The following is a 14632-nucleotide window of genomic DNA, read 5'->3' as shown; positions in this document are numbered from 1 at the left end:
TATGATAATTATAAACTTATTTACTCATCGTACTCATAGATATACACATGTTGTGTAGATAAATTGACTTATAAATATATTACTCATTGTAATAAGGTAATATGATGATAATTATTTCTTACTATTCCTGTAGATATAACTGAATGATCATGATATTGGCCAAAATACCAAAATATTTAGAAAGTGGTGGTGACAATTAAATTGTTTGATAATTAATGTAAATGTATGACCTTTTCAGTCTTGTTGTTCACATCAGAGCGCCTGAGTTGAATACATAAATGAAATCTGAAATTTGAAATACATACCGCCGCGTAACTTTACGTGGATGTATTGAAAAGGTTCCTAATTTCAGAGTCGACTGGAGTTTAGTTTTATTCATATCCGGATTCTCATTCGCATCATTATGAAACAGGTAAAGACATTATTTCTTATAGAATTTTGTGTACAAGGGGGGAATCAATATCTTGGATGCACGGGGAATGGAGTCTATGCTGGCTACGCGGCTGTATTTATATGGAGTGTACACGTGTTTCAAATTCCAAGTGGATTACATTGAACATGAACAGCGCGAATTCTCAATGGATAACTTTGACCGTGAACAGCCCGGCTAGCTCAGTCGGTAGAGCACGAGACTCTTAATCTCGGGGTCGTGGGTTCGAGCCCCACGTTGGGCGTTATCTATTTTTTTCCCTAAGATTTTCATTTCTTTATCTTTTATATAATAATAATACTTCATTAATCAGTATATAAAAAAATAATCTATTTTTTAATAGTTGATACGTACAAAAAACGACAAAAAAACCCCTAAAAAATAAATCCCGCGAGCCGGAGTCGAACCAGCGACCTAAGGATAGCTTTGATCTTAACCACTACAGTCCTCCGCTCTACCAACTGAGCTATCACGGGTAACATACTTCCTAGATAAAAGATTTTTCTAGAGGTGGATCTAGTCAAAGGAAAATCAACAACTTTCTCTTTCAACGGTTTCAATTAATTTAATACTAAATGTAAAATATATTAATAAGCCAAATTTTACAGTTAAAATCAGATAAATACAATAACGAAGTTCTAAACAATATTTCTGTCTGTGAGTATTCAGACAGGACACATAATAGACACAAAGGTAGAGTTTCGCCACCACATCAATTTCTCTCATATTTCCCTCATATGTAGATATATGAAAATAAGCCATAACCCAATAAAGGATTAGTCATTATCACTACGGATAGTCATACTGGACCTCCTTGCATAAAACCAGATTGAGTGACGAGGACACTCTAACAAACCGCTTGATATTTGTCACCGGTGAATGTCAATTTTCAAATAACTAAGCATTATATAGTGTATAAACTAACAGTTATTGTGATACCTAATATGTTATATTTGCATACACGAAGCAAGCATAGTGACACCTTTTATTAGAAAAATATGCGAATTTTTCATAAAACAAAAAATATATCCAACATTGTCAACATGATTTTGTATGGTTCTGATCACAGTCTACCTTCTATACTTCTCAAAAATCTTTCCACATATATATGCTGTATACAGACAAAAATATTGTAATTTCAAAACCGGTAAAATGCTTTTTTGAGCACGCAAAACATGCCCTATGCATAAATACCAATAATCATGAAGATTCGCCTATAATGGGATTTTTTTTATGCAAAAACTACTATTTTTCTATTTTTATGACATGCCAAACCAAATCAGTTGTATTACTTAAGATTTGAAATGATCTTCAGCAGTTATAACATTAGAAATATGCTTTTTGCAAAAGTTATCTATCCTCTGAACAGCTACCCTAAGGATGGGATTGTAAACTTTAAGAAAAGAAATTGATAAATATTTTTAAACATGCTAACTTGGTCTCAACTTGGAGTTTTGTGTGGTCTGACAAAAACAGTATGTGTCTCACACATTTCAAAGCGTCTTGCAAGCATTGTGCCAAACTGTTGTGTCTAGTTTCCTTGGTCAAAGACATATTAGTTGTGAGGACGCTAAATGCCACAACACTGTATTAACAAGATGTTTTTATGGGGACAAGGTAACTGTTATCCTTGATGGTACTTACATCTATTTTTAAAATAGTGCTGATCACCCTCTTCAAAGATCCTCATATTGTGGGCAAAAGAAACGCAAATATGTTAAGTTCATGAGCATTGTCTTTCCAAACGTGTATGTACTAGATACCATTGGTCCATTTTATGGGAATGAAAATGATGCAAATATCTTGAAAACGATACTTCAATCATTTGAAAACCTGAATTTGTGACTCAATGATGATGACAATGTGATTGTTGACCGGGGGTTTAGGGATGTGCTGGACCTGCTCCGAGATTAAGGATTTTCCGTGTACATGCCTTCCAATCTTCTACCAGGTCAAAATCAGCACGATACACTGACTGCCAACGAGGACCGCCAGTGTACAAAACAAAGTCAAGATGGGTAGTAGAGAGTTACCATGGAAGACTGAAACAGTGGAAACTGTTCAGAGAACAGCTCAGTTCAAACTATTTCCTTAACGTAATAGAAAAAGAGGCGAAAGTAGCAACATCTTCCTGGAATGCTCTACACGGAGCAATTAATGTGTCTACATCAGAGAATTATGTGAGGGGCCGACGCCTTGCTGAGCGCATGTAATCCCGTTTGGCTGTGGCCAATATTTTAGCCTCAAGGGTCACTTATGAACTGACCTTTCTATGCGCAACAGGGTCAATTGGGTAAAACTTGATGCCTGTGCGATCGAGTTTCAAAAGCTTGATATTAAATATCTGGAGATAGTAACCTGTGGATCATATCAGTTAAAAGTAGCACCAAGGTACATTGCAGAGTATCTGACACCAGCTGAAGACTTTGAAGTGTGGGTATACCAGCACGCTGAAAATCTCATCCGAGGCCAAATCCATTCAAGGCACAGATCACAGACAAAATATAATGTTTGGATTGCGTTTGACAGAAATGACCAGGACGACCCTGTTAAAGACTACTATTGTGTCTGTCCAGCAGGCAAACGAACAGTTGGTATGTGTGCACGTGTTGCATGCATTTTATATTTCTTGGACCATGTTCGTCACAAATATCACAGTCTACCAGCTCATGCGACACTCAAGTTCAAACAAGCAATTACTTGAGTTGTTTTCACAAGAATCGAGCTGTATTGGATTTTTTTTGCAATGTATTGAAACTGCAATAGTTGTAACTCCAGTTGACATCTGGAAAGTGACACAATGTAATAGTTTGGAACTGACGAAATCAAAACCAGTCACTCTATCTGTAATATATAGTCTTAGTATATAAAAAGTCACGTCATTGAATCCAATAACCTACATTAAAATCTTAATTTCAACTCTATTTCACACACATTGTAACTTTGTCTGCAAATCGCATTCGTGTGGCCTTGAACAAAGATCAGGGTCACCAATGTTAACTAGAATGATACCATTTGACATTGACAACCATCTTGCCAAACATCAAAACTCACCGACTTTTGGTTATTCAGAAACAAAAGCTCAAGGACAATTGGTCAAGAATCTGTATTTTTGTTTTTTAAAGCAAGGTGAAAAACGACAAATTAACCGGTTTTCATTTTTTCATAAATCGTCATGCAGTGGCGTAGGAAGTCGTCAAAAAGTGGGGGGCAAAATATTTTTTAACCTTAAATTTTACGCACTAAACAAATCGTATGCCATCTCCGCAAAATTAGCCAATAATTATCATTTCAACCTCCCATGATAATTTTGATAATTTCTGTAGTACAAAATAAGTTATTTACGCAAATCAGGATATATTATTTATGGCAAAACATGAATCACCAGGCCCGGCCAGGATTTTCGAAAGGGCGGGGGGTCCAGTAATTTAGCAATAATGCGAGCGCCGTAGGCGCCGATTTTTTTTCTTTCTACGAGGGGTCTGAGGGGCCGCCCAGCGGGTCCAGGGCAGCGCCCTGATAGGGGGTTTAAGGGGGTCTAAGCCTTCCGCGGAAAATGAAATATAGCACATTTCCAATAATTCGGGATCAGGCGCGGATCCAGGAGTTTTCGAAAGGGGGTCCAGTAATTAAGGGTCATCTATATAGCAGAATAGTGTTGAATTTCAAACACGAATAAATACCTTAAGATTTGCACAAAAAATGTCATGTAATATACCAAAATGTTTGCTTGGACATGTAGCTTCTTACAATCACCAATATTATGCTATAGATGCTACCAGTTTCTTCTGTAGAGTAACTTTGTGGTCAGATTTGGCATGGAATAATTCTAAGTCACGCAAATGATCAAACCTGAAAAATAGCCATGCTGTTATGTTCACAAGTGTCTATTACACAGGATAGGAGCATTTGTTTGACCAGATTTTACTTTATGTACGTATAAACACTTATTTTGTTTTGACCTTGAAATGCAAATGGCGGCTGAGAATAATATTACACAAATGTGGCTTACAGGAGGCATTTCAGTCAATAACAAAACTCCTATATCGTACTTTTAAGACATCTCATCAAAGTAACATGAACATTTTAATGTCAATTTGTTAAACTGGTGAGTTTGCAGCCTTTTTCAGAAATAGGCATATTTTACCCCAAACTCAGCGGTTGAACATTTGTTCATAAAAGCAGTCTTCTTGCCACTTCAAGAATACTTTATATTGTCTAATAAGAGCATTTTTGATGTTTTAAATACCTTCTTATATGCCATATTTGTGTGATATCATTCACGACCGCCATTTGCAATTCAATGTCAAAATAAAAACAGCGTTTATACATATGATAACGTAAAAGCTGGTCAAACCAATGCTCCTATATTGTGCTTTAGATACTTGTGACAAAACGACATGGCACGAGGCGCGAGACGATTTTTTTTGTATTTCCTCGTACCTGTTGGTAAATAGTATCACTCGATTCACGTTAAAACCGCGCATTCTTATTCATGTTGTGTTTCTGTCTTGTTCTCATTATGAACTCAATTAACTTCACAAATTATCATCAACTTATTGAATCTATGTGATGAAGTTAAGCAAAATTTCGTATTAAGATATAAATATTGACTTACCAGGCTAGTGCAGACGACCGACACACAGGTCTGAGGATTGATATACTAGTATAAAAGTCGGAATGTTCCGGATGTACAAGATAAAAATTTTTATCGTTGCCTTCAAGAAAACATTATCTGTTCGAAAATATACTGATATTTATCGAAATGAATATATAAATTCGTGTTTTTTCCCCTTTTTTAGATTTTGGATGTCTAAAAGTGGAGGGGGCAAAAAGATATGTTTGCCCCCCCAGTGTAAAAAGTGGGGGGGGGGGGGGGGGGGGGGGGGGGGGGGGGGGGGGGGGGGGGGGGGGGGGGGGGGGGGGGGGGGGTGGGGGGGGGGGGGGGGGGTGGGGGTGGGGGGGGGGGGGGGGGGGGGGGGGGCAATTGCCCCCCCTGGCCCCCCCCCCCCCCCCCGCTTCCTACGCCACTGTCATGTTATCATTAGTAGTCAACTTTTTTTTGCGAGTAAAAAAGGTAGACTAGTATTGTAACTATGCAAATTCAGTAGTCCAAAATGGGAATTTTCTCATAAGTGATGGAGTTTTGCAAGGTTTTTTGCTTAAATCAGCAATAAAAATGAACATATCCCCTTGAAATATCGTAATATTTGTATCAAAATGTTAGTTGAAATATTCTGAACACAATGATAGAATAATTTTATGATAATTGTGTCAAATAATACTTTCGGGGAATTACAAATGTATATAGCAGCACCTCTAACAGTGACACAGGTGTTAGTCAAGGAGGTCCCATTTTCACAGAATTAATCCTGAAACTAACTTTTCCAGATTTAAGCTTCTCATACCCATACCTTTTTGTATTAAACATATTTTGAAAATCCAAGCGGGGGCCTATGCTAATGTTTAATCTCCAAATATATTGACCACACCTTTAACTGTAATAATTACGTTTGTCAACAATATAGCTTTATCGAAGGTAATAAAGTACGAAGTCGAGGCGTCGGTAAAGGACTGTAAAGAAATAATATCGAAAATGTTGGACGCCATTGTCTCTGTTGTTTCAATGTACATGTACGTTGTGTATATACTAAATGTATACGAGACATATTCTTGAAATGGAAGATCTCAACAAAAAGACATCGATTTCTATCTATTGTGAAGTACCCTGCGGGTAACAGCTGTTCGATAATTAAAGTAATATGAATGCTATTAAAAATTAGATGTATCGCCTCCATAGCTCAGTGGTTAGAGCACTGGTCTTGTAAACCAGGGGTCGTGAGTTCGATCCTCACTGGAGGCTTGAAAACATCGTTTTAAACGAATATCTGTTGACATTTTTATTGTTAATCAACTATAGACTTGTTATTGCGAATTCCTCAAAATTTAAACGAGTCAAAAATATAACCTGCCTACGGTACAACAGCATAATTTTGTCAACAAATATTTTAGGTCCGATATCAGTTTCAGATTGCGGAAATCTGTCACCCAAAATTAAAATTTACCAACGTCATGCCGTCATCCAATACGAAGATCATACTTCAGACATGTTTATTTATTAAAATAAATTATCAATAAGTTTTTTCGTGCTGTTTTTAGCCATCAAATGACAATTGTGATTGTAATACGAGGGATGATTGATATGTTGTGAGCGTCATATTGATGGATTTGAATTTTGCCGGACACACTGTATTACTTTTCAACGTAATCTCTCCTTCAGTATCTATATACTTTTGCCAGCGGTGTTTAAGGGCCTCGATGCCACTTTTATATAACTCCTTTATGGATATCCTTGTTAAACCTTTTTAGGCAAATATTGGATCACTGCTCTTTTTACCGATTTTATCCATTTTGCAAAAGCCGCTTGCCTTGTTTACTTTAGAGCGCTTCCTCGCCGATATAAATTAACCAAATAAGACCAGTCCTTGGTTTAGCCCTATGTAGTCAAAGAATATTAGGACTTAAAAAGATGATTAAACAATAACGTCGGGGGATGGGGGGAGGGTCGGGTGGGCATCACAAATTAGTTTATGACCATGTGATTGATAACGTTGTATTCTAAATAATTATAATTAAATCCTGTGTAAATAATTCAAAGTAGACAATTTTTTCAACTAATTTCATTTTTCATTCAGAAGCATCAATGCGCATTATATCTCATTATTTAATTCGATATCTATAAATAGAATCAGGTAAAAATATCCGATTTTTCGATCTTCGTTAAATAGATCAATACCTAAATGCCAACTTCCTGATTCCTTGTACAGTCCATTCCCAAGGCATCTTAAGAGTCCATGGATGGTTCGAAAATGTTTTATTAAGGATTTATGTCACGCGTGATAGCTCAGTTGGTAGAGCGGAGTACTGTAGTGGTTAACCTAATAGCTATCCTTAGGTCGCTGGTTCGACTCCGGCTCGCGGGATTGTTTTGTTTGTAGATTAAATGGAACGTTAACTTTCAGCTTTTTACTAGTTATCCAATTCTCCATCCATTATTTAAATTTTTTTTTTTTTTAGATAATCATTTATTTTCTATGTCCACGTTTTGTAAGACTGGTATAAAAATCTAATACATAATAATAATTACTAATACTTAATAATAAGATATGAAGTGTAGATTTGTAAAGATGGGTTTCCATGTGTATTTTGAAATTTAAGTTAAATTTGTGTATTAACACCCAACGTGGAACTCGAACGGCATGACGGTTATACATACATCTCGTATCAAATTCATTTAACTTTTTTGGCTCGAGACATTTTCACCAACATGAATTACTTTTAAAATATTGATTTTTTTATTGTCGATATCAATCTTAAAAGACGTTAAGATTTTCTTGTATATCTTTTAAAGATAGAAATACTTGATAAGAGAGATTAGTTAATGTATACGTCACCATGATTCCCAAACGGGCTACATGCTTATTGACATAAACACGTACTATAGTTTATAGTGCTGATAAGTTTGTGTCCACCATACACTGTACCTGTGTGACTGAAATATCGAGACATCTACACGTGAATGTTATCTAGACCAGCTGTTAGGAGGATATCGGTTGAAAGTGTGTCATTCATGATTAGATATAGTATACTGTGTATATATATGCACTAGCCACACAGAAAATGATATACATGAAATCAACTTGAAAATTAAAAAAAACATGAGACGAGAGACAGGTTTTGACAGATTCGTAATATCAAAAACCAATCAGTGTTCCAATTAAATATTAGACAACGCCACTATTTCAAACACTTAATAATATGTTCTCCACACAAAAGTATTATGTTGAAAAAAAACTGAACGATATCTTCTTTTTCCTATATTTTTCATCTTCAAAACGAACTCACCCAAATTATTACGTCGTTGAAGATAGTCATCTGAAATGTAAAAATCAGTATTAAAACATGAGACGAGAAACAGGTTTGATAGCTTCGTAAAATCTTTGACCACGAGGTCAGTACTTACACACACCAATAAGTATTCTATTTTAACTTAAACATCAGATAGGGTTTGCCACTACTTTCAACACAAAAGATATATTATTTACAACTGGTACGTATTTAATAAATGTTATAGATGATATCAGCCCAACAGCTGATCTAGGTATAACACAGGTGTCAGTGTCTATATCGGATATTAATCACACAGGTGAGATGAAAACTCTTATTCACTTCACTATATAAACCATTGTACATATCATCATGAACACATTTTTTAATCGATGAAATGAATGAGATAAACATATCTTTGCTAAATTGTATATGATTCATCTTCGCAAGCATACATTTACAAACCATTACGTCATTGAAGATAGACATCGCAAATGAAAAAAACTCAATATTTGAACAATGATTTCTATAAAATACACCGCCTCGTTTACACACTTATACTTATATCAAGATAACACAACATATATCGCCTCCATAGCTCAGTGGTTAGAGCACTGGTCTTGTAAACCAGGGGTCGTGAGTTCGATCCTCACTGGAGGCTTAAAGTGCAGTTTTCATCCTTGAAAAACGCTCCTTTCATTTTAGGGATTGTAATTGAACATAATGAAAATAGGTCAGTGAAGAGGAAAGATATTTTACGGAACACCTACATGTATTTTTCTTGAAGATGTTCCATCTATTTTGCCTTCTGGTATATAATCCGTATTTTATCGATTTTTAGTTTAGTTTTCACTGTTCCGTCCTGAATGTAAAGCGTGAGACTCATGTCTAGACGCTAGTGTTCCAGTCGTTGTCATTGAAGCCTTTCACAACTCATTATTCGGTCTCATTATTTTATTTAGTACATGTATCTGTGAATAAAATTAGGTAAAAATACTTTATTTGTTGATTAAGTTAAATAAATCAATAACTGAATGCCAACTTCCTGATCCCTTATAAAGCCCATACCCGAGCATTCTTAAAAGTCAACGAATGTTTAGAAAATGTTTTATTAAGGATGTGTGGTACCGTGAAAGTTTGATATGCAGTGAGATTCTATATATCTCTCTATCCCAGTTTTGTTTTATCTGAAATAGAGCTATTTGTTTACGTCCATATTTGTATCATATGATTGCGTAAGGATTCCTGTGTGTAAAGAGGTTTTCAAAAACATAACAATTTTACATTACGAAGGCTATGAAAATTTGATATGCTTCAATATATGTTTGATCGGGTTAATGATAGTATGAAAGCGATGGGTCAATTCTATAATCTATGTAGAGTTCTAGAATGAAAATGTATTTGTGGACAGCAATTATTTTTTGTGACGTGTAGCGGTTTTTGTAGATTATCATTTGACTCGCGAGATTTTTATTTCGATTATACCATTGCCATTGAATAAGTTTGCTTTCTTTCAGTATAAGTTCATACATGTGCTGTGCTGTGACCACTTGGTTAACTCCTTATTGAGATCTGTATTGAATACTTCCCATTGAAAGTTCATCACAGACTTCGTGATAAAACCCCTAACACAAACCATTTGTTTCGTATAATTAAGAAGTATTGCATCATACCGCACGCTTATCTGAACACATACAATGTGTACTGTTACCGACAATGATTAAAACAATTATAACTTCTACATTAATAGTCGTTTTTAAACGCCTTATACGCAATCTGTTTATTTGAAACATGCGCAAATACGTTAGTATAAATTATTAATAACAGAAAAATGAAATCATCATTAGATCGGTGAGGATAATACCAAAATAAAAATATACGTGTAAACCTCAATCAGATTCCCCAATAGGTACTCGAACCCGGATCGACTGATCGAAAGGCAGCGGTGATGGCCGACACATTTACTGTGAGGCTTATATATATTTTTTTAAATAACGACGGCATGGGACTATTCCTATTAAAACTGATTGAACAATAACTTAGGGGCAACACAAATTACTGTATGCCCACGTGATAAATAACGTTGTATACTAAACAATTATCATTAAATCCTGTCTTAATAATATAAAGTAGACAACATTTTCAATCAATTTAATTTTGTATCAAGAAGTATAAATGCGAAAAATGCGCATCATATCTCATTATGTAATTCGATATCTATCAATGAAATCAGGTAAAATACCTGATTTTTCGATCTTCGTTAAATAGATCAATACCTGAATGCCAACTTCCTGATCCCTCATACAGTCCATGTCCAAGGCCTCTTAAGAGTCAATGAATGTTTCGAAAATGTTTGATTAAGGATGTATGTCACCCGTGATAGCTCAGTTGGTAGAGCGGAGGACTGTAGTGGTTAACCTAATAGCTATCCTTAGGTCGCTGGTTCGACTCCGGCTCGCGGGATTGTTTTGTTTTTAGATTAAATAGAACGTTGTCGTTCAGTGCGGATTTTCCTATCTAAGCATGTGCTTTTTACTGGTTATCCAATTCTCGATTCATTATTTTAAAAAAATAAAAAAAAAAAATAATCCATATATTATTCGTGTCCACTTTTCTTAAGAATGGTGATAAAAATATAATACGGATAGGCGTATATTACTAAATTGTTATAAATTACATTTCAAATGCTGATTTTTTATGGTAAATATTTATCTTAAAAGACAAAGATTTTCTTGTACATCTTTTAAAGATAAAAATACTTTATAATAGAGATTAGTTCATGTATACTTCACCAGGATTCCCACACAGGCTACCTGATAATTGACATAAACACGTACTATAATTTATAGTGCTGATAAGTTTGTGTTCACCATACAATGTATATGTGTGACTGAAATCTCGAGCCATCTACACGTGAATGTTATCTAAACCAGCTGTTAAGCTGAAATCGGTTGAAAGTGTGTCATTATTGATTAAATATAATATACAGTGTATATATATGCACCAGCCACACAGAAAATGATATAGAGTTACATGAAATCAATTTGGAATAAAAACATGAGACGAGAGACAGTTTTTGTCAGATTCATAATATCAAAAACTAATCAGTGTTCCATTCAAATATTAGACATTAGACAACGTCACTGTTTCAAACACTTAATAATATGTTCTCCCCACCAAAGGATAACATTGAAAAATTTGAACGATATCTCCTTTTAACTATATTTTTCATCTTCAAAAACGAACCCATCCAAATCATTACGTCGTTGATGATAGCCATCTGAAAAGTAAAAGTCAATATTAAAACATGAGACGAGAGACAGGTTTGGCAGATTCATAAAATCTTTGACCACGAGGTCAGTACCTACACACACCAATAAGTATTCTATTTCAACTTAAACATCAAATAGGGTTTGTCACTACTTTCAACAAAGACGATATATTGTTTACAACTGGTAAGTAAGTAATAAATGTTATAGATGATATCACTCCAACAGCTGATCTAGGTATACACTCGTGTCAGTGTCCATATCGGATATTAATCACACAGGTGAGATGAAAACTCTGATTCACTTCACTATATAAACCATTGTACATATCATCATGTACACATTACTTAATCAATGAAATGAATTAGATAAAAGTATCTTTGCTAAATTGCACATTATACCTCTTCGCAAGCATACGCTTACAAACCATTACGTCATTTAAGATAGACATCGCAAATGAGAAATTCAATATTTGGACAGTGCTTTCTATGAAATACACAGCCTCGGGTCACAGATGTTTATTTATTTATACTTATATCAAGATAACACAACATATATCGCCTCCATAGCTCAGTGGTTAGAGCACTGTTCTTGTAAACCACACAATTTCATCGATATCTTCTTTTAACTATATTTTTCATCTTTAAAAACGAACAAATCCAAATTATTACGTCGTTGAAGATAGCCATCTGAATTGTAAAAGTCAGTATTAAAACATGAGACGAGAGACAGGTTTGGCAGATTCATAAAATCTTTGACCACGAGGTCAGTACCTACACACACCAATAAGTATTCTATTTCAACTTAAACATCAGATAGGGTTTGTCACTACTTTCAACACAATATATATATTATTTACAACTGGTAAGTATAGAATAAGTGTTATACATTGTAGATGATATCACTTCAACAGCTGATCTAGGTATACACTCGTGTCAGTGTCCATATCGGAGTTTTATCACACAGGTGAGATGTGAACACTGATCATATCATCATGTACACATTTCTTAATCAATGAAATGAATGAGATAAAAGTATCTTTGCTAAATTGTAAATCATTCATCTTCGCAAGCAAACCTTTACAAACCATTACGTCATTGAAGATAGATATCTCAAATAAAAAAAAAGCCCTCAATATTTGAACAATGATTTCTATCAAATACACAGCCTCGGGTCACAGATGTTTACTCACTTATAGTTATATCAAGATAACACAACATATATCGCCTCCATAGCTCAGTGGTTAGAGCACTGGTCTTGTAAACCAGGGGTCGTGAGTTCGATCCTCACTGGAGGCTTAAAGTGCAGTTTTCATCCTTGAAAAACGCTCCTTTCATTTTAGGGATTGTAATTGAACATAATGAAAATAGGTCAGTGAAGAGGAAAGATATTTTACGGAACACCTACATGTATTTTTCTTGAAGATGTTCCATCTATTTTGCCTTCTGTTATATAATCCGTATTTTATCGATTTTTAGTTTAGTTTTCACTGTTCCGTCCTGAATGTAAAGCGTGAGACTCATGTCTAGACGCTAGTGTTCCAGTCGTTGTCATTGAAGCCTTTCACAACTCATTATTCGGTCTCATTATTTTATTTAGTACATGTATCTGTGAATAAAATTAGGTAAAAATACTTTATTTGTTGATTAAGTTAAATAAATCAGTAACTGAATGCCAACTTCCTGATCCCTTATAAAGCCCATACCCGAGCATTCTTAAAAGTCAACGAATGTTTAGAAAATGTTTTATTAAGGATGTGTGGTACCGTGAAAGTTTGATATGCAGTGAGATTCTATATATCTCTCTATCCCAGTTTTGTTTTATCTGAAATAGAGCTATTTGTTTACGTCCATATTTGTATCATATGATTGCGTAAGGATTCCTGTGTGTAAAGAGGTTTTCAAAAACATAACAATTTTACGTTACGAAGGCTATGAAAATTTGATATGCTTCAATAGATGTTTGATCGGGTTAATGATTGTATGAAAGCGATGGGTCAATTCTATAATCTATGTAGAGTTCTAGAATGAAAATGTATTTGTGGACAGCAATTATTTTTTGTGACGTGTAGCGGTTTTTGTAGATTATCATTTGACTCGCGAGATTTTTATTTCGATTATACCATTGCCATTGAATAAGTTTGCTTTCTTTCAGTATAAGTTCATACATGTGCTGTGCTGTGACCACTTGGTTAACTCCTTATTGAGATCTGTATTGAATACTTCCCATTGAAAGTTCATCACAAACTTCGTGATAAAACCCCTAACACAAACCATGTGTTTCGTACAATTAAGAAGTATTGCATCATACCACACGCTTATCTGAACACATACAATGTACTGTTACCGACAATGATTAAAACAATTATAACTTCTACATTAATAGTCGTTTTTAAACGCCTTATACGTAATCTGTTTATTTGAAGCATGCGCAAGTATGTTAGCATAAATTATTAATAACAAAAAATGAAATCATCATTAGATCGGTGAGGATAATACCAAAATAAAAATATACGTGTAAACCTCAATCAGATTCCCCAATAGGTACTCGAACCCGGATCGACTGATTGAAAGGCAGCGGTGATGGCCGACACATTTACTGTGAGGCTTATATATATTTTTTTAACTAACGACGGCATGGGACTATTCCTATTAAAACTGATTGAACAATAACTTAGGGGCAACACAAATTATTGTATGCCCACGTGATAAATAACGTTGTATACTAAACAATTATCATTAAATCCTGTCTTAATAATATAAAGTAGACAACATTTTCAATCAATTTAATTTTGTATCAAGAAGTATAAATGCGAAAAATGCGCATCATATCTCATTATGTAATTCGATATCTATCAATGAAATCAGGTAAAATACCTGATTTTTCGATCTTCGTTAAATAGATCAATACCTGAATGCCAACTTCCTGATCCCTCATACAGTCCATGTCCAAGGCCTCTTAAGAGTCAATGAATGTTTGGGAAATGTTTTATTAAGGATGTATATCACCCGTGATAGCTCAGTTGGTAGAGCGGAGGACTGTTTAA

The 14632-nt window shown here is 34.8% G+C and overlaps 7 non-coding genes across 7 annotated transcripts; 6 read left to right on the top strand and 1 right to left on the bottom strand.

The window, feature by feature from the left end:
• The first annotated feature begins 601 nt into the window (after positions 1-601).
• On the top strand, positions 602-674 carry Trnak-cuu. The gene has a single exon. It is a non-coding gene; the product is annotated as a tRNA-Lys (tRNA).
• Positions 675-816: 142 nt separating this feature from the next.
• Positions 817-906, bottom strand: Trnay-gua. Its single transcript is given in 2 exon segments — positions 817-852; positions 870-906. It is a non-coding gene; the product is annotated as a tRNA-Tyr (tRNA).
• A 5314-nt stretch (positions 907-6220) lies between these two features.
• Positions 6221-6293, top strand: Trnat-ugu. The gene has a single exon. It is a non-coding gene; the product is annotated as a tRNA-Thr (tRNA).
• Positions 6294-7323: 1030 nt separating this feature from the next.
• On the top strand, positions 7324-7413 carry Trnay-gua. The gene is given in 2 exon segments: positions 7324-7360; positions 7378-7413. It is a non-coding gene; the product is annotated as a tRNA-Tyr (tRNA).
• A 1492-nt stretch (positions 7414-8905) lies between these two features.
• On the top strand, positions 8906-8978 carry Trnat-ugu. Its single transcript has one exon. It is a non-coding gene; the product is annotated as a tRNA-Thr (tRNA).
• A 1712-nt stretch (positions 8979-10690) lies between these two features.
• On the top strand, positions 10691-10780 carry Trnay-gua. The gene is given in 2 exon segments: positions 10691-10727; positions 10745-10780. It is a non-coding gene; the product is annotated as a tRNA-Tyr (tRNA).
• Positions 10781-12811: 2031 nt separating this feature from the next.
• On the top strand, positions 12812-12884 carry Trnat-ugu. The gene has a single exon. It is a non-coding gene; the product is annotated as a tRNA-Thr (tRNA).
• Positions 12885-14632: the final 1748 nt, after the last annotated feature.

This window comes from Pecten maximus, unplaced genomic scaffold (genome assembly GCF_902652985.1).
Source record: "Pecten maximus unplaced genomic scaffold, xPecMax1.1, whole genome shotgun sequence".
Lineage (NCBI taxonomy): Eukaryota > Metazoa > Mollusca > Bivalvia > Pectinida > Pectinidae > Pecten > Pecten maximus.
This window is presented reverse-complemented; position numbering and strand designations above follow the sequence as displayed.